This window comes from Wyeomyia smithii, chromosome 3, assembly GCF_029784165.1.
Source record: "Wyeomyia smithii strain HCP4-BCI-WySm-NY-G18 chromosome 3, ASM2978416v1, whole genome shotgun sequence".
Taxonomy (NCBI): Eukaryota; Metazoa; Arthropoda; class Insecta; order Diptera; family Culicidae; genus Wyeomyia; species Wyeomyia smithii.
This window is the reverse complement of record NC_073696.1, coordinates 194,867,241-194,891,615: the sequence shown is the minus strand read 5'-3', so window position 1 is coordinate 194,891,615 and position 24,375 is coordinate 194,867,241. Positions and strand designations below refer to the sequence as shown.

General features: G+C 39.2%; 1 protein-coding gene across 2 annotated transcripts in view; it reads right to left on the bottom strand.

Moving 5' to 3' along the window:
* The window catches only part of LOC129728105 (uncharacterized), a 65,803-nt gene that overhangs the window by 8,464 nt on the left and 32,964 nt on the right, over positions 1-24,375 (bottom strand). Inside the window, exon 1 of one of the 2 annotated variants that reach the window (XM_055686496.1) lies at positions 8,780-9,275. The exons of the other annotated variant lie outside the window; for it this stretch is intronic. The gene's annotated coding sequence lies outside the window, so the exon portion shown is untranslated. Of the gene's footprint in view, positions 1-8,779; positions 9,276-24,375 lie in introns of those variants that run through there. 2 annotated transcript variants of the gene reach the window in all.

The window sequence follows — 24,375 nt, the reverse complement described above, 5'->3', positions numbered from 1 at the left end:
TTCATGTTGTGTGAACACGCAGTTGCTCTATGTGCTTGTAAAGTCGGAAGAAAGTTCGGAAGTCTTTAAATTAGTGCTGGCGCCACAATACGTGAATTATTAGTCATTCATGTATTCGTTCGATTACATTAGAAACATGAAGGTTTGACTAACGTATGGAACTAAGTCTAACCAAGTACAACCTGTGTAAAATTATGTATTTGCGATACAAACGGATATTTTACTAATGTATATTTGCACTGCGGTAATTGCCGAATTCCGAAACAGAGCTACAAAGTTTAGACTAATGGATGACAACTAAACTAAGAAGTTTATTTCAGGTTCTCTTAGAGTCGAAACAAGAAGCATTACGCAAGTGCACTGTACAGTTGTAACTGAACTGCAAAGAATTCTAGACAAAAAGTTTACGGTAAACTATTATAAAACCGAAAATCTTCCAGTTTCGGCTGTATACAATTACAATAAACCCAACAATAATTTGCCAGGAATGTAATGGAAGACCGACTGAAGTAAAGGACAAAAAAACTTCGTTCTTTTACACATATTAATGAGAACTCAATTTTTGCAAATGAGCAGTTTGGTTTTCGCCATGGGCATTCCACTACTCATCAGTTACTTAGAGTAACAAATATGATTCGAACCAATAAATCTGAAGGCTGTTCGACTCGAGCTGCTCTTCTAGATATAGAAAAGGCATTCGACAGTGTCTGACATAAAGGTTTAATAGCTAAAATGTCAAATTCCAGTTTTCCGCTTTACCTCACAAAAATGATACAATGTTATTTAACTGACCGCACTCTTCAGGTTAACTATCTAAATGGTAAATCTAATAGATTGCCTAATAGAGCTGGTGTGCCTCAGGGGAGTATCTTGGGCCCAATCTTATATAACATTTTTACTTTTCATCTTCCTGATTTACCACCAGGTTGTGAGAAATCTCTGTTTTGTGACGATACAAGCATTTCCGCAAAAGAAAAAAGCCTTCGTGTTATATGCAGTCGGCTTCAAAAAAGTTTAGATATATTTTCTTCATACTTACAAAAATGGAAGATTTCCCCTAATGCTTCTACAACACAGTTAATTATTTTTCCTCATAAGCCAAGAGTTTCATTTCTCAAACCCACCCATAACCACGTTATTAAGATGAACGGTGTGGTCCCAAATTGGTCTGATCAAGTTAAATACTTAGGGCTTATTTATGATAAGAATCTTACTTTCAAGGAGCACATTGAAAATATCCAGTCAAAGTGCAATAAGTATATCAAATGTTTATATCCTCTTATCAACAGGAATTCTAGACTTTGTCTCAAGAAGAAACTGTTAATTTACAAACAAATTTTTAGGCCAGCAATGTTATATGCAGTTCCCATCTGGACAAGTTGTTGTGCAACCAGGAAGAAGGCACTTCAGAGAATTCAGAATAAACTTTTGAATATGATTTTGAAGCGCCCTCCCTGGCTTAGCAAGAACGAGCTACATAGGCTCACTAATGTAGAAACATTAGAAAATATGTCAAGCCAAAATATCAACAAATTCCGACAAAAATCGCTGCAATCCTCAATTGCAACGATTAGCTCACTTTATAGTCAGTAAGATATTTTTAAGTGTATTTTAAGTTTTGTTTTATTCCTTTTTTTATATATATATAATATATAATAGAGTTGAAATGTCACCATTTGTGGCAGAACACACAATATTAACCCTCTAGTACCCAAATAAATTTTTAGACGGACTTCGAAAAAATCACTATTAAGCCTCATAAACATTTTTTAAGTTCTTATTGAAGCTTTTTAGAGGTTCGACTGAAGACCGCCTAGAGGCGGCACTGGGCACTAGAGGGTTAATTCTGAATAGATATTAGTGCATAAATAAATCATTACAAACATTCCCCCCCCCTTTTAAAAAAAAACTTCGTTCTTTTCTTTTAAATTTTTGTTCGAGCCCACAGATCGACTATCAATCCGATAAAAAATATATGTTTATGATTATTTTCTCGTTAATAACGAATTTAGTAGTCCTCGGGGCTCTGCGGTTAGCGATGTCGATCGGCTAGCTCTTTCACACGGTTGTGATAACGGGTTCGATTTCCGATCAGGTCGAGAATCTTTTCGAGCTGGAAATATTCTTGACTCGTTTTCATTTAAGTATATCTACCTTTTGACAGCGCTGGGAAAAAATCAAAATTTTAGTTGCGCCCCGTTATGTACACTGATTTAAAAACTTCACATTAGAGTTTCACAAGAAATGTTCCAGTTTTGATATTTTTTTTGAATTGTCATTTTTGATTTGGCTGAAACTATGCACAGACGTTGCTTTGGGCAAAAGAAGCCATTTTGTGCTATTTGTTTAATTTTTTGGAACACGACTCATTTTTGAGAAGCTATTGAAAAATGCTATTTTGGGAAGGTATTGATGATTACCAATATTTTTAGAGCCAAAACAATTTGTTTGATCGGTATGACGTCTTCGGCAAAGTTGTAGATAACAGTTTTGTCTTTACAAAAAAAAAACACTATAAAAAATATTTTTTTATGAAAAATAGTTAAAATAAAAATTAAAAATTAATTATCTAAGAAAGCTCATTTTTTAAAAATCTTTTTTTTTATAAAATTTACAGAAGATTACCTAAACAATGAAACCGGTCCGATCATGGAGAAATCAGACAGAGGTTATAATGTTTTGAGATTTTTTTTGATTTTTTTTTTTAAATATTTTTGATTCTCCATAGTGCTCTATGGGAAATTAAAAATATTTCTACAGCCAAAACGGTTTGTTCGATTGACATAGTGTCTTCGGCAAAATTGTAGATAACAATTTTGTCTTTCCAAAAAAACATATGCTCCTCGAAAAATATACTGAAAAAACAAGTTTTCTCCAAAAAATCTTCCTTTTTTTTAGTTTCTCCATGATCATACCGGTTTCATTGTTTAGGTAATCTTTCGTAGTTTTAATAAAGAAAAATAGATTTTCAAAAAATGAGATTTTTTAGCTAATTGATTTTTAATTTTTATTTCAACTTTTTCCCCTTATTTAAAAACCTTATATGAGAGTGTACACTTTTTTGGGAAGACAAAATTGTTATCTACAACTTTGCCGAAGACATCATACCGATCAAAAAACCGTTTTGACCCTAAAAATATTGGTAATCATCAGTACCTTCCCAAGATAGCATTTTTCAATAGCTTCTCAAAAATAAGTCGTGCTCCAAAAAATTAAACAAATAGCACAAAATGGCATATTTTGTCTATAGAAACATATATGCAAAGTTTCAGGCAAATCAAAACTGGCCAATTAAATTGGTTGCCCGTTTTTTTGTGGAATTGCTCATTAGCAGCTTTTCAAATAAAGCTTAAAGATTGTTAAGTTTCTATTCCAGATAAAAAAGCGCTTTGGAAATATTTCTAACAAATATTTTGCAGACTCAGGACACAGGAAAAACTAGTTTACGAGCAGGCTTGTAATTTTTCTCATAATGTGGAAAGAGCAATGAATATTCTTCGCCTTATTCTTGCATGAGTGTTGCGTGTAGCAATTTTTTCCACCACACTTTTTCCTTCTGCTTTGTGCTGTGTTTCTGCTGATCGCAGAGAAAATATACACTCACTGCTTGCACCACAGCTAAGCAAAACAAGAGTGATGGAAGAGCATAGGACGATGAGAACAGTAACGCATTTCTTAGATGTGAGCAATTCATTTTACATATCTTACATGTGCAGATGAGCTATTCACACGAATTTAGCTGGGCTTATACTCTATCAAATTAAGAGCGTTTATTCGCCAGAGAAACTATTACTCTGCACTCTCTCAATAGCAGAGCACATTGCGCAACTGTGAACTTACATTGAATGTAAGTTTACAGTTGCTCAGAGGGGAGAAAATTATTTCCTCTCTAAAATTAAGATGAGCAAAACGAAGCCAGACGAGAATACACAGAAGAGCGTGCTGAAATAAATTCTATATCATGCTTGCGTGACAGTAAACTTGCGTGACGAATGGCTGGACTTTTTTTTCAGTTCCGCAACGCAATCTACTTTCCTACCTAGATGCTCTCCTTATTTGATATATGCTTGAGAGACACACAGTAAAAGCACTGCAGTTATGCATTTTGCATTTCACGCATTTTCTATGCGAAATAAGAGCAAAAGTTGTGCGAAATGAGAGGATGCATTACTTGAATAAGGCTTCAACCTTTCCGTATACAATTTGATAGCAATGTGGTGATATCTTGTAATTAAAATATACAAAAGATTGGATCTCACCAATAAAGAAACACAGAACATCACCTCCAGCAATGAAAACTTGTAAATACGAAGAAATGACAAATAAATTTATCTTTAATATCAGCGTCTACCAATCTGCAAATAGAATGAGCTTAGATAAGTTAAATGCTTATTTTTCGTAGAGCATTTGTTGACCATTTTCACGCGACTACATAAAGGAAACACACGTTGCATCACCGCAATGGCGAAGCTTTCTGAGTCCTTTTGAGACCCAAACGTCGCCTTAGATCTCGTCGTAGGAACGATTCGCGTCCAGCTGGCCAACTAATACAAGTCGCGCACTTCGATGAGGATACTGTTGGACATTCAGAATTCAGAAAGTTGATGAACGGATTGGTGAATAATTAAACGAATAATACAGACGCATCCACGATACGGTGAGCAATACAGCGTGGAACGTATTGAGCACGGAGAAGCCTCAAAAAAGCCTCCACCAATGCAAAAAACGCGAGCTTTGCGAACGATCTGTTGTGGAGGCGGAGGTTTGTTTCGCCAGGTACGATGTTGAACTATGCCAATCCCGATGACCAATGAGACACTGGTGACCATGCGTTAGAAGCAGTATTTCGAGAGGTTTTTGAATGATGAGAAATATCAAGAGGATGGACAAGCTGTGAATCCGCCAAGATTTGACGAAATCAGTGAAGAGTTAAAAAACACGAAGTAGTTGGGCTTCCCAACCGAGCCACCGACTCGATTGTAGTAAATAGCGAGGCATAACCCTCCTCAATTCTGCACACAAGATTCTCTTCCGCATCCTTTTTCATAAACTAAAGCCTTTGGAGAGTACTAGTGCGGTTTCTGAGAAGACCGACTCACAACGGACCAGATGTTTCCTTGCGTCAAATCCTTGACAAGTTCAGAGAAATAAACGTGCAGACTTCAAGGCGGCGTACGATTCAGTTGAGCTCAATAATGCTGGAACACTCGTTTTCCAACAAAACTGAATAAACTGATTCATGCCACTCTTGATGGTTCCTCATGATATGTTAGGATAGCGGGTGTAATTTCGGAGCCGTTCATCGAACGGGTTGAAGTAAAAGAACGAGCTTTACCTTGTGGGTGTAATACGGGGAACTGGCGTAATACTGAAATTACGATCTATAAAGTATTCGATGAATTTGTGTATCTTGGTACTCTCGTGACGTGTGACAACGATGTTAGCTGCAAAGTTAGGAGACAGATAGCAGCCGCAAACAGGACCTTTAACGCATCATGCATGTCCTCAACAATTTGGACTGATTTTGAACGCTGATTCTCTCGGAGATACTCTATGGCCATGATAAAAAATATTACGGTAGTGGGCTGGCCATGTGTCACAAATGTCGGAGGAGTGACCAGCGAAGATAATATTCAACAGAAAGCCCGAGTGAGGTCGGCGACTCCGTGGTAGACCCCGCACTCCTTGGATGTGTGGTGTAGATGACGACGCCCCTTTCGGCGGGTGTTGGGAGCAATTGGAGAAGACTAGCTCAAGATCGAGTAATGTGGAGACGTATTCTGGATTTGACAGTGGATCGTCAACGACCTTTTGCCATACATTTTCAACAAGTCTTTTACGCAAGGAAAGTTTCCTGTAGCTTGGAAGCAATCGCTAATGTTTCCCGTACTAAAAGCCGGTGACTTTGACTTTTTTTCGTACCTTCTGGCTAGCCTTTTTGCTGGGTCTAAACTTTTCAAGATCATAGTAAGCGGTGATATACTTTCCTGCACTTAGCACTATATGTCAACCACTCAGTATGGATTTATGTCCGGCCGCTCTGTCTATACCAATTTGTTGGAGTTCACCTCGTCGTGCATCTCACAAATTGAACAAAAAGCTCAAGTAGATGCGATTTACACCGACCTCAAGCAGCTTTTGATCGCTTGGACCATTCGATACTTTTGTGTAACATCTCGCATCTAGGTGCCTCCCACCAGTTCGTTGCATGGCTCTGCTCGTATTAACGAGGAAGAGTTCTACGCGTGAAACTTGGTTCTAGTATTTCATCGCAATTTACTAAGAAGTCAGGAGTTCCTCAAGGAAGCAATTTGGGGCCCTTGCTATGCACTTTTTTCAATGACGTGACACTGCTGCTGGCTGATCGCTGCAAGTTGATGTATGCAGATGATTTGAAGTTGGTCCTAGACGTTCGAACTATCGAAGATTATCATTGACAACAAAATTTCTTGAACTGGCCCGCGGTTGGTATAATCAAATGCGAAGTCATAACCTTCCATCGTATTTACCGGCTATGTTCTTCTTGACACTCGTTCAATTGTATTTCTGTAGACTCCTTTTCATCGCGCATCGTTCGGCCATAATGAGCCCGTCACTGCCTGTATTAAAATTTGAGTGTTGCAATACTCAGGAAAGTGATTCACTGATTGTCCAAATACCACCTAATAAGGGATTCCGGAAATCGAAGTGTTGTCCACGGGTCTTAAATTTCAATATTTTTCAAATTGATTTGATTCTGCGATCAGTTTGCAATGCTTATGTGGACTATAATATTCTATTAAATTCTATTAAGCCTCTCAAAACAAAGTTATTTTTAAGATCGAGCTTCTCAATTGTTTGATGTTCATACATTTAGGCAAAAGTTACTTGCATTTTGTTCAGGCTGCGTGATTCAGAAATGTACTTTTCGGAGGGCAAAATTATACTATAGCAGTACATCTTAACTTGAACAACTTGGAGAAGCAGAATAATCCTATATAAAAGTCATTGGGACGGAAAAGATAAAACACCTCTAAAACAAAGAAAATTGTGGCTTCGACTATCTGATTTGTCTGTTTGATGCGCGTTGAATATACATACAGAACTAAAATTGCATCCACAAGAAGATAAAAGCAGTGAAGCATAACAAGTACGAATCATGGAAGTAACGTTTTAGGTCGGCAAGAATATTGCTAGGAATCAAAAATTGTCCGTCATCCTGTATTAAAATTTAAAGTTATTTCTCGAACTTCACTTCCGTTTTAAGATATAAACATTTAAATGCATCATGTTCAACTATCGTTAACCACTTTGCGTTTTGAAATTTTTCCAGGCATCATTTTTCTTGCATCTGCATACTATCATAGTGCTAACACCAGCGAATGTAAGAGTAATGTTAGTAGATAACGTCATATTCTGATTTGTTTACCTAGTGTATTCTTGCAGGAGAAGTTAATTCAATTTCATATTTTGCTTAGTAAAATGTATAAACAAAAAGTAAAATGACAAACAAAGGTGTATCCCAAGACGAAATAACAGATAGTGGATTATAGATATATAGACAGTAGAAAATATTGTCTTACTAGCACGAGGGAGGACGCACTACTATCCTACTACGCCTTACTATGTAGCGGTACAGAGTAATAAAGTAACGCCACCCAAAGCAATACATAACGAACGACAAGTCACGTGACCTTCGGTGTGCGAAGAAACGAGGTGTGTTGTTTCTGCTCCACGTGGCTCACTAATGGGCGTCGGAACTGATGATGAAACTGCTGTCGAGGTTATGAGCTGGTTGATTCAGATTTACCAATCACGGTGAGGTGACGCTTTCACCATCAACACGAGCCGCATCTGCAAGCCGTGTCTTGAGCGAAGCTCTTCAAATCCTCGGTTGATTGGATTGATTTAATTAAATTGAATTTATTCAGCGTATTAGCGACGCAAACTGTATTGTTAACGACGCTTGTGTCTTTAAATTAATGGTTTCTTCCCCTTCCATGCTAAAATAAACTGATGACAGGTGGTGCCATAACCTTGTCGATGACAGAGAATGTTCGCACTAGGAAGTAAATGAATCAAAATTCCAATCTCAAGTAAATCTCGATTGTAAAACCCAGGTTCACTCACAATAAATTAAATCACCTTTCCAAATATTTCGAGTTGAAAGACGAATTTTAATAAAACTAACCGAAAACAGACTTTCCTTATTTCTTTGAACAGGTATTAAGGATGTTTCTGGTGAATCTTTTTTTAACAGCAAAAGATTATTTTTTGGAAATAGCTAATGAATAAACATAAAAAAGTAAACTTTTTGTCACGCTACTCCACAGGTAAACTTTGTGCGCTTAAGATCTTTTTTAAACCCTATAAAAATCAATAAAACAAGAACTTTTGAACTTTGATTATTATCCTGTAAAGGATATCTACACGCTAGTTACCTTCAACGGCCTACAGCGATACAATAACAAAGAAACCATAACAATAACTAGTTTACATAAATTGAAAACTCATAATCAATAACAGTATTTAACCTATTAATCATTCCCGGAGAGCAGTAAGACCTAATGGCCGGTGCCTAATGACCAACAGACTCTAACGAGCTCGAGCAAATATCAACGAGTTGCCATACAGAATATGGCGCGACACTCCATTTGATGATGGGTGTTTTTGCGGGGTTTTCAATAGCACTTCTTAATATGTATTACTTCTGAGATGGTGAGAAAATGAGTAAACATGATAAAGAAATTTGAGCGTGACACAATGTAACCTAAGGAATTACTTCAAAGTTCATACTCACAAAGGACTGAATGGCTGAATGACCGCTGCCTACGCTTTTACCCAGTAATCCAACAAAATGGAATAAAGTTTCTTCTTTAAATTCTGCGCTTGGGCAAACTGCACTCTTTGTTTCTTTTTTTATCGTAATTTTTAATATCACCAACACAGACACAGGTTGCACTGTTAACTGTATAAATTTCCTTCCTGTCCTGTGTGGAATGAAAATTCTGCACTTGCGAAGTAACCTTTTGGAGTAACTCTTGGTTTTTCTTTCACGAAAATGATCCGCTTATACACTTTTGCACCACTATCTATACCGCATTATTCAACCCAAAACCCCACAAGCGTTTTACAAGCGAGTTCTTCAAGCTCAGAAACCTTTACCGGCAGTATGTTTATATGTTGCCTTAATACTATTCATTACTTAGTAACTGGACTCAGCGAACAGTAAATTTTTCCAACTGCCCCTAGACGCGACTGATCATCAACTGCTGCTAGCGAAGAGAATAATAAGCAGACACAAATGGCGATGACGCTGCCGCAACATTTCCACCTTTCGCCCTACCACCCACCGATGGCCGCCGGAACATGGTTTGTGCTTTTGGCACTACGCGCGCCGACCGTGTTTCGCGAGAGCTGCAAGAGAGCGAAAACTGCTAAATTCTCTGCGCCGACATCGTCGCTCACCTTTTGCAATTCCACCCGAGACACCGGGTCCAGTGTGCCTGAAAAAGGTCTATTTTGCTCGTGTTGCAGCAGCTGAAAATTGTTCCTAAACAGTAAACACGTGCAGTGAAAGAGTTATACACATATTTTGTCTAAATTAATCAACAGAAGCGTATACATTGTGATAATGAAAGAATATGGATAACATTGCAAAGTTTCCCAACAATTACGAAACTGTATGGTGATTTTGACCACTAAAATTGTCCTCTAACTGTACATGACAATCGTCAAAATTAAAGAGAAACTGCCAGCACGACCCCCAAACTGTCCTTTGTTCTTTTGCACTAGAACGAAACGAATTTGGCTCACGATTTTTGGCAATATATCTCACCAATATACATATCGAGTGTCGGGCTGCGAAACAGCTTTCGGCGGAACAATCACCATCACAACCGTGAAAAAAAATGAAATGCTACACGAGGCGGAAACGGAGGAGAAATGTGCAAATGCGATGGGGTCCAAACGGAGGGAATAACAAAATTCCCTATGACCGAGCCAAGCCGCACGGGGAAAACACTTTGTCGCATTCTCATTTCCACCCGTTGTTGGGATGAAACGAAGACATCGTACCTAAATGCAAAGTCAGTCACTCAGATAAGAATAATCGAAAGCAATTAGTGTTTCTATCCTGAGAGTTTAATATCAGTTTCGCTTTTTGAAAATAGTTCCAAAATTTACTTAAAATCAAATCGAAACAATCCCTTACAAAAATAATTGTAATCAGAACGAACCGTTGCAGATAAATTCCTGTTCAATCTGGACTAGCTCGATCTCGTATTATGAAAAAGAATAAAACTTTCTCTCCCCTATTAGGTCACTCGACTGGCTAGAAATGTATTCTATGCAATGGAAAAATGATTTAGCTAAAAAATCATAAACCACATTCACTGACTCTAATTTTGCTGTTTTTTATTCGAAAAATGTATAACATTAACTTTAAATATTACATGTTTGTTCAACATTGTTGACATTTTTGACATTTTTAACATTTTTGACTCTTTTGACTCTTTTGACATTTTTGACATTTTCGACATTTTTTACTCTTTTAACATTCTTGACATTGTCGACATTTTTGATACTTTTGACACTTTTGTCGTTTTTATCATTTTTAACATTGTTAACATTGTTAACATTTTTGACATTTTTGACATTTTTGATATTTTTGACATTTTTGACATTTTTGACATTTTTGACATTTTTGACATTTTTGACATTTTTAACATTTTTGACGTTTTTGACATTTTTGACATTTTTGACATTTTTGACATTTTTGACATTTTTGACATTTTTGACATTTTTGACATTTTTGACATTTTTGACATTTTTGACATTTCGACATTTTTGACATTTTTGACATTTTTGACATTTTTGACATATCTGACATTTTTGACAATAATGACATTTCTGACATTTTTGACATGTTTGTCGTTTTTGACATTAATGACACTTTTGACATTTTTGACATGTTTGTCGTTTTTGACATTAATGACACTTTTGACTTTTTTGACATTTTTGACATTTTTGACATTTTTGACATATCTGACATTTTTGACATTAATGACACTTTTGACATTTTTGACATTTTTGACATTTTTGACATATTTGACATTTTTGACATTTTTGACATTTTTGACATTTTTGACATTTTTGACATTTTTGACATTTTTGACATTTTTGACATTTTTGACATTTTTGACATTTTTGACATTTTTGACATTTTTGATATTTTTGACATTTTTGTCATTTTTGACATTTTTGACATTTTTGACATTTTTGACATATCTGACATTTTTGACATTTTTGACATTTTTGACATTTTTGACATTTTTGACATTTTTGACATTTTTGACATTTTTGAAATTTTTGACATTTTTGACATTTTCGACATTTTTGACATTTTTGACATTTCTGACATTAATTACAATTCTGACATTTCTGACATTTTTGACATGTTCGACATGTTTGTCGTTTTTGACATTAATGACACTTTTGACAATTTTTGACGTGTTGGACATTTTTGCGTTAGATGTATATTAAGCAGCCTCAAAAAATTAGAACGCCTTCTGTTTTTTACTGTCCGACGTTTCGTCACTGTTAATTGACATCTTCAGAGGAAAATGAATCTCGTTTGTTTCTTGTCAGTACCCTGTTTATCTCATCGTCAACACTTATTGAAGTACATGTATTAAATCTATTTGCTGTGGACCTATTGCGATGGCGGATGATTTCCTTACTATGTGTGACGTCACCGGCAGTGTTATAGATAACAATTTGGTCTCTTCGGAAAAAGTATACACCGCGGATAAAATTTGTTTTTCTGAAAAAAAAATCGAAGAAACAAAATTTAAAACTCCTTATTGAACAAGTCCACGCTACTTCGCAAATCGATTCTGATCGACCATTTCCGAATTCGCTGAAACTTTGCACAGTTGTTTCCAGTTGATAAAGAGGTCATTTTATACTATCAGTTCTTCATGTAGACTCACGACTGCTGTTTCGGAAGGGCCTATCAAAAAATGTGACTTATGAATGAAATATTTTGTATCAGAAAAACGACTTGTTTGATTGAAATGGTGTCTTCAGCAAAGTTGTAGGTAATAAAATTGCGATTCTGAAAAAACATATACACTGCAAAAATTGTTTTTTTTTCGGCCAAATATTTCAAATTGTCACAAAATCTAAAATATTTTAAAAAGTACATTTTATTAAAAATCTAATTTTTCACACATTGAAGACGACAATATTTATTACTGTCTGTCAAAATTTGATGATGGTAAAATGAAAAACAAAAAGTTATGGACGTTTGAATATTTTGTCATTTTCACTCAGATTTTTTTGTGTTTTTCTGTTATTGTTATAAATTATCGCTAAGAGCATGATACAAATCCAACGCGTTGTTTTTGTAACATAATCAATCATTTTGATACTGGCTTGAAATATAATATGCGTAACTCAGCGACGATTCCCGCTATCAGATGGTTTTAAAAAAGACGCGTAGAGAGAGCTAGTTTCTCTATATGCAGACGACATGACGTACAAATACGAAATTTGTTAGTTAGTTGCGATGACTTGGAATACTTTATCGCTTTCTAGTTTTGGATATTATTATCCGATAGTTTCCGCAGCTGCTTCGAACACTTTTCACCATCGAAAGGTCGAATACATTTAATTTTGTACATAGTGTTATTCATGTTGTTTGCTGGACCTTATCACTAACAGTTATTTCACTTAACCTATTTATTTATTCACTTAAAAACTGTTTTATGTATAGTTGCTTATACTACTAAGATGCCAATAACCAAAATGTAATAAAGTTACGCGCTTGTATGCATTTTTGCAGGGGAACATACAAGCAAGAGCCGCGTTGCATGTGTAAGCGAGACATCACCTGCTGTGTTTGTATTTTTTTTTTTTATTCTCGCTTATTTTCCGTCGGTCTATTTCCGCCACTGTTGTGGCCAATTACCGACGCCCAGGGAGGCGACTCCACACCCAGGTCCCTAACTCACGACCCGTTTATTAACGGACCGGCGCCAACGGCTTTACTTCCTCGTGCGATGGAAGGCGTGATCCCAGAGATTTTTCGCCTCAGAAAATCTCCCGGTGTCGGCTAGGTTTGAATCTAGACCAGTTGGGTTGGTTGTGAGTGGATCACGCCACCTCACAACCATCGACACCTATGTCGGCGGTGGGATTCGAACCCAGGCGTCGAGCGTGGTTGGCGGAGACGTCATCAACCACACTAGGCCCCCGCTCTGCTGTGTTTGTATTGATGCAACGATCTAATACATTTAAGTCACCACAGTGTGTGTTGTAAATCGACTGGAGATGAGGATAATTTTTCATTTACTTTTTCAAGTAGTGAGTAAAAGTTTTGCAAGTAGTTGTAACGATTATTATTAGATACTTATGATCTTGCAATATGTGCAAATTATATTGCAGTAAGGGTTGTTACTCAACAGAAGAAGAATTTTATTACTTGTAAAGTAATAGATTTGTTACACGAAGGGAAATATTTTTTAATTACTCTCCAAGTAATAAGTTAAATTTCATTAAGCAGACAATGTGTGCAGTAGGGAAAGCGAAAAATAGGCGAACTGGAAATATGTTACAGATTTGGAAAAATATACCGCATCCCGACGGGACTTGAACCTGCAATCTCCGAGATTGCGGATTTGCAGGTTCAAGTTGGGAGATTGCGGGTTCAAGTCCCGTCGGGATGCGGTATATTTTTCAAAATCTGTATCATATTTTCAGTTCTCTTATTTTTTGCTTTCCCTACTGCACACATTGTCTGCTTAATGCACTTTAACAAGCAGAACTTAAATGATAACGGGTAAAAGCCGTTGTTAAAAATAGAATTTTAGTTCGAATAATAAGTTAAACTTTTGCGTGTAGTTATAGCAGCTATTTGGCTGGGAAATAATATAGGTAGGTATGATAGTGTTAATTTTACCACAAATTTGTATCATGCTCTTAGCGATAATTTATAACAACAACAGAAAAAAATTCTCAAAAATAAGTTCTGAGTGAAAAAGATAAAATATTCAAACGTTCATAACTTTTTGTTTTTCATTTTACCATCACCAAATTTTGGCAGATATATTAAATATTGTAGTCTTCAATTCGTGAAAAAATAGATTTTTGAAAAAGGTACTTTTTAAGATATTTTAAATTTTGTGACAATTTGGAATGTTTGGCCCAGAAAAAAAATATTTTTTCGGTGTATATATTTTTTAAGAATCGCAATTTTATTACCTACAACTTTGCTGAAGACACCATTTCAATCAAACAAGTCGTTTTACCGATACAAAATATTTTATTCATCAGTCACATTTTTGGATAGGCCCTTTTTAAACAGCAGTCGTGAGTCTACATGAAGAACTGATAGTGTAGAATGTCCTGAGTTTCAGTGAAATCGGAAAGAATAGAATGAATAGAATAGAATGAAGAATGCCTCTATATCAAAGAAATAGTTTCCAATTTTTTTTTTAATTGCAAAATGTTAGCTAAACATTGATGGTTGCTTAATCATGGGAAAATAAAGAATCAAGGATTTAAAATTTTCAAAATAAAAAATAAAACCAGAACGGTTTGTTTGATTTATATAATGTTTTCAGCAAAGTTGCAGTCACTTTATTATTATTATTTTTTTCAAAACCCAGAAAACACTCGGTTTGCTAAGTGCAAAATTTCATTGAAATAAAAAATCAATCAATGTTTTGTGAACTATTTTCTCATGAAACAGTTTTGATTATATGGATGCATTAGAGCATTAGTAAATTGTAATTGTACGATATAATTCTCATTTATTGTACCCAATCGAATATCGCTTAAACACCCTCATTTTGAACGACATACCAAAGCACAATGGTATGCGACGAATTCTTGTAAAATTCTTGAAAACCATGTACGCGCTTTTCTTTGATGCCGCACAAACCATGAACTGTAAACGTGCCTCCGATGGTACCTACGCTACGCGGCGCACAAAAAGTATTTGCATTTATTGACAGGTGCACTCGAGTGATTACAAGGGTTTTAGCATAGGGTGGGACGAGGTTGGTTGGTCATAAACTTTGGTTCACCAGCTACAAAAAAAAAATACCGGATTCGCACTTTAATCTATGAACCTGCCTTGTAAGAAAATCTTACTTTAAATATGCAATGCACAGCTTCCTTGTAACATTTTCTATAGAAAGTGGTCAAAACAGTAACGAGCTGCATACCAACTAACCCTGCTCTACCCTACAGACAATAGCAGCGCTTCCAACGTGAGAAGAAGTGTGTCATTGACTTTACTCGGAATACGTGCGCGTGACGTAGAGTGTGGGCTGAGAATTCATCGTTGGAATCTGCCGCGATCGCGTGTTCTGTAACAGGTATTGAATATAGCGACTAGCCGTTCTCTTTCTAATGGGGAGAATGTAATAAATTACAATGCTAATTCTAACAAGGAAAAGCAGTTTAAATTATTTCTTGTTTCAATTTGTTATAAGTTTGCATACCTTATTGTAATTATAGGAATAGAACTTTATTATCAAAAGTTCGTAAGTTTCATTTAATTTGTAAGTTTCCTTTTCCAATATCATTTTGTATAGTTCGCAAATACTGATTATTATTAATATCAACGATAGTAACAAAGCAATAATAACCTGTTGAGACACAGCTGGAGATTCCTGCCCGATATAAATATAGTAAACCACACTGGAGTACTCGTGTTTTACGGTGCTGTGCCATGCTTCGTGATATTTACTATTTCACGCTGCTCTACACGTTGCAAACGCCAACTAGAGCATGTCACAGGCCACCACGAGTTGTGCACCGTGTTCTTTCGCGATAGTTGTGCTCATTACTTTTCCCGGTAATATTTTGTGTAATCCGAACTAATCTTTTTTATGCAGTAGAACATTGACGAAACACAACCAAAACGTTCGAAGACAGGGAAACACTGTTGACAATGCTTATCGTGATGCGACATCCGTAAAAATACACATTTTCCATTGCGATACTCGTGGTTCGTATTACACATCAATAAGCATTTCAGGCAATGTGCGCGCCATTTATCACATTATTCGCCCGATGGCAGTATCGTAGTATCGTAACGGAAAAATCGGATCCTTTCAACCTAGTTTTGTTTATTCCCATTTTTGAAACCCTTCTAGTCCGAAGAGGCTAAGCCATAATTGAATGAAATAATGCTTGGGAATGGCCAGGAAGTGTTTTTAAAAGTAATTTCGTTGAACAAGTCTATTTTGAGTAATATATAGGATGACACTTTCCTATTTAGCATTTATGATTAAAAATTCTAAATAGCATACAACAACCAAAGAACATTTATTTGAAACCTGAACCCCTTACCTCCAAAAAGCAGATTCACTACATGACTCTAGTATAAGGTTAATTTTTATAAAATCCTATGATTTCAAAATTATAAGTTGCATTACCTTTCAATGAAGTTTGAGCGAAAAAAATCCCCTAAAAGCTAACAGATGATTCATAGGTCGTATCAATACGGTCATCGTTATCCAACTTATCGCTGAATATTTCCGCTCGCTGTCAGTGAACATTATTCATTACCCTGCGCTGGTTATTGTGCGCAATAGTGCATGTGTTTCTTCTTCTCGACGAAAGCTACACGTGCTGTGAAAACTCGCGTACGCGTGGCTAGAAGGTAGATAGGTCAGATCAGTTGCCAACTTACCAACAAACGCTCATTTAATTTTCATCATCCTGCACTATCCATTATTTACCACCTTCGAATGCAAGGTTTTTATTCTGTGGTCAACAACGCGTGGAATATCCCATCCCCAAACGAACGTTTGTAGAGATTTATCGATTTGTGCTGATACACAGTCGATTTGTGAAAGCCTAATAGATATTTGCAATGTTTAGTGCAATCATTGGTGTTAATTTAACTGAACTCACAACAAGAACAGGACCCATTGCACATGGTTTGAAAATTTGGTCTAATTTTTGTTTATCACAAATATACAAAACATATTTATATAGTATTCTGATCGTGTTCATAGTTTAATTGAATAATTAAACTAGTCCCACAATAATTCGAAACCTTCCGGTTCATGTCGCAATTTTTTGGTCATATTTGATAATTTTACACATAAAAAATGAGACTTATCGAATCAGTTTTCGATAATTACTCAGAACTGTTTTTCAGGTTTAATTAAAATTGTACTAAATTACAAAATTGAGTAACATTAGCAACAGTATTTCAACATTCGCAAAATAAGGCGTAGTACACAACTTACGTAACGTTAAAAAACAAACTAATAAAGAAATATAATATTCTGGAAATATAGTATAGCAGGGCTAAATTCTCTGATGCCAAAAATTGAGGTATAAAAAAATATGCTTTAAAAATAATTTTCCCTGTATGGATCACCCTCTGTGATCAGAAACGTTGGTCTATTGTGAAATTGCCCGGACGTCTGCTGTATTCCACGCTTTTAACAATAGCAATAACGTTGTTTGGAGTATGTGGCATGCTTATCATTCAACTGTGCTTATGTGTATATGTTTTTACCCTTCCATTTACATTTACTGTTTTACTATACCAAGCCGCGTTTCTTCTGCTAAGGTTCACCAATTATAATTCCCTAGAGTGGTTTCAACTGTGACCAGAACTCCGCCTGTTACGGTTCTCTTGGTTCAGTTTAGCCTTTACGAATAGACTTGAATTATTGAGAACTGTAGCAGAAGGTCCAAAGCCCCTGTAAAGGAGGATGGTTGCAACAGCTCTTAACCATGGCTGTTGCGTAAAATCCAATGGTTCAAACCCCTAAGCTCAGGTGTTATGCGACCCGTGCCGGTAGATGACGTGGTGGGGGAGGGGTTTAAGAAATACTCAGCCTCTAACGGAGCCTGTGGAGTACCAGGGCACCCTTCACAGTAATTAGCCCTTACTGCATCACGCAGGTCACTGATGCAGCGGACTCTTCTTTACCCAGCGACTCGTGGGAATTTTATGAACGACAAAACTTCACAAAATTCGGCCACCGGCAGCCTTTCTTTGCCGGAACCCATGGACTCATCGGAGCGTAGTCCAATAAAAACAAACGCACCGGGCAGAACGGAGGAGATGGAGCATGAGGATGATTTCAACCTCGACAGCGAATCGCTGGACGGAGGACCCTCTGATTCATCCTTAATCCTACTTTCTCCACAAGGGAATGACGAAAGTCAAATGGACTTAGTTCCCGGTCCACAGACAAGGCCCGATGACGAAGGGAAACCCGAATCATCGGCACCCCTTGTCAAGCGACTTTCAAATGCGCAAAGGCGGCGACTGAGCAAGAATCTTCGCTCCGGTCTCTCGTACGAAGAAGCCAGGAAGCTGGCCCTCCTTCCGACAGAGCAGCCTGCTCAATCGAACCAATTCGCCGTCAAGCGACAGCGGTCGGACGGCTCGGTGTCCCCAAATACCAGTACTAAGTGTCCACAGCCTACAAAACTGCGGAACGGCACGAGTTTAGAGTCATCGGGTTCAAAGCCGCTCCCGACGGCCACATATAGGGACATGGTGGGAGCTATAAGCCTTGCGGTTACTTCTGCTACCCACCCCAGCTCCCTACTCACAACGGACCAGCTTCAGGCTGTCCGGACCTCCATCCTCGATCACATTGCGGACCAGGAAAATCCAACCACTAAGCCCAAGTTTAACGGTTGCCATCTAAAAAATGGCTTCCTGCAACTTGCCTGTGCCGACAACGACACAGTGCAGTGGTTGAAAAGGGAGGTACCTTCTCTCGTACCATGGGAGGGAGCACAACTTCGTGTATACCACATGAAGGATCTGTCGAAGGCCAGACGGTATGTCGGTTACTTCGCGGACAGTGCGAACTCTCCGGACGAGAAGATTCTTCGTTCACTCCAGAATCAAAACGACCATCTCTCTACCAAAATGTGGCGAGTCTGCAACCGCAAATTGGTAAAGACCTTGGTCGAACTAGTTCTGGATATTGACGAAGAATCGGCCAAACTCGTTGAGAGTAGGAATAATGAACTGCACTACGGTTTCGGCAAAGCACGCATCCGAAAGGTAAGCGGAAGGCCGAACGTCACAGGCAGGAAAGACTCCGTCGCAATGTCAGGGAAGGTACGTGCGGGTAACTCCTCCGGGAGTACTCTGCCACCACCCAGGCAAAGCGATCCTGCGAATGGGCTAAAGGTTCGCGTGGGAAACTCCTCCGGAAGTGCCCCACAACCACCCAAACGCAACCCTGCGGTTGGGAAGGTACGCGTAGGATGCTCTCCCGTGAGTGCCCTGTCACCACCCAAACAACGCAACCCCGCGGCTGCTCGGACGGTTCCGCCGAAGACGCGCAAGAGTGTGAAGCATCAACCACCGAACAGTCGCATCCCCCGGAGTCAAAAACCGCCACAGTGTGCGCGACGACCTTCTGTTGCCAATCGACTGCTGCAACCGAAGCCGAACAGTGAGGAAGAGCATCTTCCATCAACCAGCCAAACCGCTGTTAGCAGCCGTCAGCCAATACCAGGATCATCTTCCGATCCGGACAAAGACGGCAACTTCACTGCAAAGTGAGCAGCCTTCGCTGCGTGCAAGCGAATCTCCATCACGCAAAAGGTGCCTCGGGTGTTCTTTGCAGGAGATTCGCCAAAGAGCAGCTAGCGGCTGCATTCATCCAGGAGCCGTGGATCAACGAATCCAAAGTTTTCGGACTTAACGCTCCTAACGGTAGGTTAATCTACTGTGACACGCAGTCCAAACCAAGGACTGCAATTCTGCTAAATAGAGAACTAAAATTTTTACCTATTACAGAATTTATCCAACGCGACGTCGTTGCCGTCATGGTTGTCGCGTCGACCTACTTCCCGGGCGACCAAGGTGATATACCGCCACCCGAAGTTGCTGCGCTCGTGCGGTACTGCAAGGCCATCAACAAGCCGTTTCTGATCGGCTGCGATGCCAACGCTCATCACACGATCTGGGGCAGCTCGGACACCAACACCAGGGGTGAGTACCTACTTGAATACCTTACTTCTAACGATGTCAATGTATGTAATGTAGGGAATAACCCCTCGTTTATCAACGCTATCAGACAGGAGGTCCTTAATCTCACTCTGTGTAGCGCCTCTATTTCTGAAAGAATTAAAAATTGGCATGTCTCCGATGAAACTAGTTTGACGGACCACAGACACATCGTTTTTAATATAGAGGCTAACCCTCTGAAAAGAGAGCTGTTCAGAAATCCTAAGAATACAGATTGGGAATCCTTTAAGGAACACCTGATCGATTCACGAACTTTCAGTTACAGCAACATTCGAAATTCAGTTGACCTGAATTCGGCAGCAAATGATCTACAAAACCGAATCATGGATGCTTTCCACGCTAACTGTCCACTAACACAACGGTCAGTATGCCGTGACGTACCCTGGTGGAATGATCAACTTAGTGACCTTCGTCGGGAAACTAGGCGGTTGTTCAACAGGGCAAAAGTCACGTCTAACTGGGACGACTACAGGGCGTCCCTCATTAAGTACAACGCCGAGCTACGCAAGGCTAAACGGAAATCCAGAGTTAGTTTCTGTGAAAGAATCCAAACTCTGCCGGAAGCTACGCGGCTCCAAAAGGCGATGTCCAAAGACCATACTAACGGTTTAGGACAAGTGAGGAAAGAGGATGGATGCCTCACTGTCACTACCAAGGAACACTGGAGGTTCTTATGAACACCCACTTTCCTGGATCGACAGAGACCGAAGAACTGAATAGTGATGGGTCGCGACAGGACAACTCGAGACATATGGCGTCTCGGGAGTCCATCCTGCTGGCCCGTCGACTGTTCACGGAAGCTTCAATAGGTTGGGCTCTAAGCACATTCGACCCTATGAAGTCTCCAGGTCCAGACGGCATACTACCCATCTTTCTACAAAAATCGGTCGCAGTTATCATGTCCGAACTCATCAACCTCTTCAGAGCCAGCTTTGTCCTGGGCCATATTCCGGATAACTGGCTGAAGGTGAAGGTAGTGTTTATCCCCAAAGTTGGAAGAAAGGACAAAACCCTACCTAAAACTTTCAGACCCATAAGTCTGACTTTATCACTTCTCAAGTTGATGGAGAAAATAATGGATAAATATATCCGTGATGAGTTTCTTAAAGACTCCCCGCTGAATAGGAACCAACATGCCTATCAAAGCGGCAAGTCAACAGAAACTGCTCTTCACAGCTTAGTGACGTTGATTGAAAAGTCCCTGAGTTATCAGGAGACGGCGCTATGTGCCTTTCTTGATATTGAAGGGGCCTTCGATAACACGTCCTTTGCATCAATTGATACGACTCTTTCTCATAAGGGAATCGACCACACTTCAAGGAGCTGGATACACGCAATGCTCTCTAGCAGAGTGATCACAGCAACCTTGGGAGATTCGTCTGTAACAATGTCAGTGATCAAGGGATGCCCGCAAGGAGGAGTTCTCTCGCCCTTGTTATGGTCACTAGTTGTCGAAGCACTTCTCAACAAGCTTTCACAGCTTGGTTACGAGGTCATTGGATACGCTGATGACATCGTCCTTATCGTCAGAGGTAAAGATGACGCAACTCTGTCGAGCCGAATGCAAACGGCTCTGAATACCACCATGTAATGGTGTTTACAAGAGGGTCTAAACATAAACCCCTTAAAAACAGTCCTAATTCCATTCGGCAGACGAAGGAAGATCTCCATCACTCCTCCAATACTGAATGGAGTCAGACTGGGCTTCAGCAATGAAGTCAAATATCTCGGAATTATTCTGGACAAGAAACTGAACTGGTCTGCACAACTGGATCATGCCGCTAAGAAAGCGATCTCAGCGATCTGGGCCTGCAGAACTCTGTTCAATAAGACCTGGGGACTGAAACCAGACTTGGCACTCTGGTCTTACAAGACCATTGCCCGACCAAGAATCACCTATGCTGCCCTAGTGTGGTGGCCTAAGGTGAACGAAGTGACTGCGCAAGCCAAACTCGAAAAAGTTCAAAGACTTGCATGTCTTTCGGTTACCAGCGCTATGCGAACAACTCCAACTGCAGCCATAGAAGTTATGCTTTGCCTACTACCTCTACATCTTCATGTGAAAAAGGAAGCATAGCTTGGCGCTCTAAGGTTGCAAAGGAGGAAAACTATACTTGAAGGGGACCAAATCGGCCACCTTCGCATACTTAATGAGTTCAAACTAACTCCGCTATTAACTACAGTCTCCGACTGGATGGACGTTAGGACCAACATGGATATTCCATATAGAGTGATTGAAACAAACCGCTCTATATGGAACAATGGAGGGCCTAATCTTTCACCTGGCATCGTCAGTTTTTATACAGTTTTTATACAGAACCCGTTAGGGATCCCATTTTTTATTTATAGAAAATGGGATCCCTAACGGGTTCTGGTATATACGGACCCGGTATTAGGGAAACGTTATCCCTGGGAAAATGACCTACCGTTTTTCAAGCAGAGGTATATGCCATATATATCTGCGCAAAAATATGTTTGCAACGCAGCTACAGACATGCGAAAATCTGTATATTCTCGGACAGTCAAGCAGCACTACTAGCACTTAAGTCCGTCAAATGCGCTTCCAAACTTGTTTGGGAATGCATTGAAACTCTACTTTCCCGACAGAATTCAGTTTTTCTGTTTTGGGTGCCCGGACACTGCGGAGTCGAGGGTAATGAACACGCTGATTACCTAGCAAGACAGGGATCAGCTCAGCGGTTTATTGGCCCCGAGCCGTTTCTGGGTACGTCCATTTCCGCTACCAAAAGTGAACTACTAACTTGGAAAGGGCTAGAAATAGTATCCCAATGGCAACAGTTTATCTATCCGAACCCTGGAACCGCCAGAAAGCTACTTAGTCTAAATCGTAGTGACCTACGGATAATCACGGGACTCTTCACCGGACACTGTCCTGCTTTTTATCATTAAAAGAAAATCGGCGTAGTGTTGAACGACACCTGCCGATTCTGCAAATCTGAACCAGAGAGTTCAGAGTATTTGCTTTGCTCTTGCGAAGCTCTTGCTTCCTCTAGGTACAACTTCTTAGGAAGCTACCTTTTAACTCCATACCAAGTGTGGAGCTCTAATCCCAAACAGGTAATTAGTTTCATCAACTATGTTGTACCTAATTGGGGTACAGGCTTACAACAAAACAGCTCTACTCCATCAATGAGTACGATCCGTAACCTGTGCACAGCAATCGGGGCCCGCCACAAAAGACAATCAGCAAAAATGTCGCAGTGGCATTTCAGTACCCAGTGCCCTTCAGGCATACAGAGAACTGTGACCAGTTTTTTTCCAATAAGGACTTATTTTGTCAAGCGGAAGTCATCTAGGTATTGTGGTTTCAGTATGAGGAAAGGGTAAGAAAGAAGCCTGAGAATAAACACGTGCCTCTGAGTTTTGACAGCCACGAGCCCACGACATTGACAAATCAAAATTTTTGAATTCATCTCAATAGTTAGTAAGAAACAGCAAAAACTACGGTAACAATAAAAACTACTAAGAGGAGGGTTTTTTTTTTGTGTTAACACTTTCCCGGCGAAGAGAAATCAGTTTTTACCTCAAAAAATGAACTTCAAATTCTTATTACTCATCAACTATATCCGCAATTGACATAAACTGTATTGCATATTAAAGATTAATCTGTTCTCTTAGCATACGGAATAGTTTCATCGTTCAGATTTTCAAGCATATTTGTTAAACTTGAATCAAAGTTTGAATGTCAGTTGGTAAAGTTAGATTCACTTAATGTTTGGTCGCAGCTTTCTATTTACCATGGCGCCTCTTGTGGCGGGTACGAGAAACCAATGACAGCGCAGTGATGAGAAAGGTTTGTTTACATAGTAGTGAGAGTTTCATTTCAAGTTTTCGACGATGAAACGTGAAAGACGTGAAAAAATATTGCACACTCACGTTAAAATTCTGACGTGGTCAGGAGCGGAAATTGCGAAGTGCCTCAAATTCCCCAAATCACACGTGCTGAAACGATTCAATGAAACTCTAATGCTGGATCGCGTTGAACACAGCAACCGCAGAAATGGATCAATTGACGAGCAGCTACGATTGAAAGTCTGTAGAGTAGTTGGTGAGTTGACAACCTGGAAGGAGCGTCAAACATAGCTTCGGCCCTCACAAGTTCCTATCTCACACCTCCACGAGTCATATGATTACACTAGACTGCCGGTTGAAACATGGATACAGCTGGTTGGTGTTGCCTGGGCAATGTTGTCATCCGACAATAGCTAAGTGAGAAGGTGCGACGCGATCGTTGGCGCGTAAACCATATTCCGACGGTATAGGAAATGCTTCGCCAACCCGAGCGTCTGTTCACCAAGATGGTGCGGCTCAAAACAGCGTCTGATCTTCATGTTAGG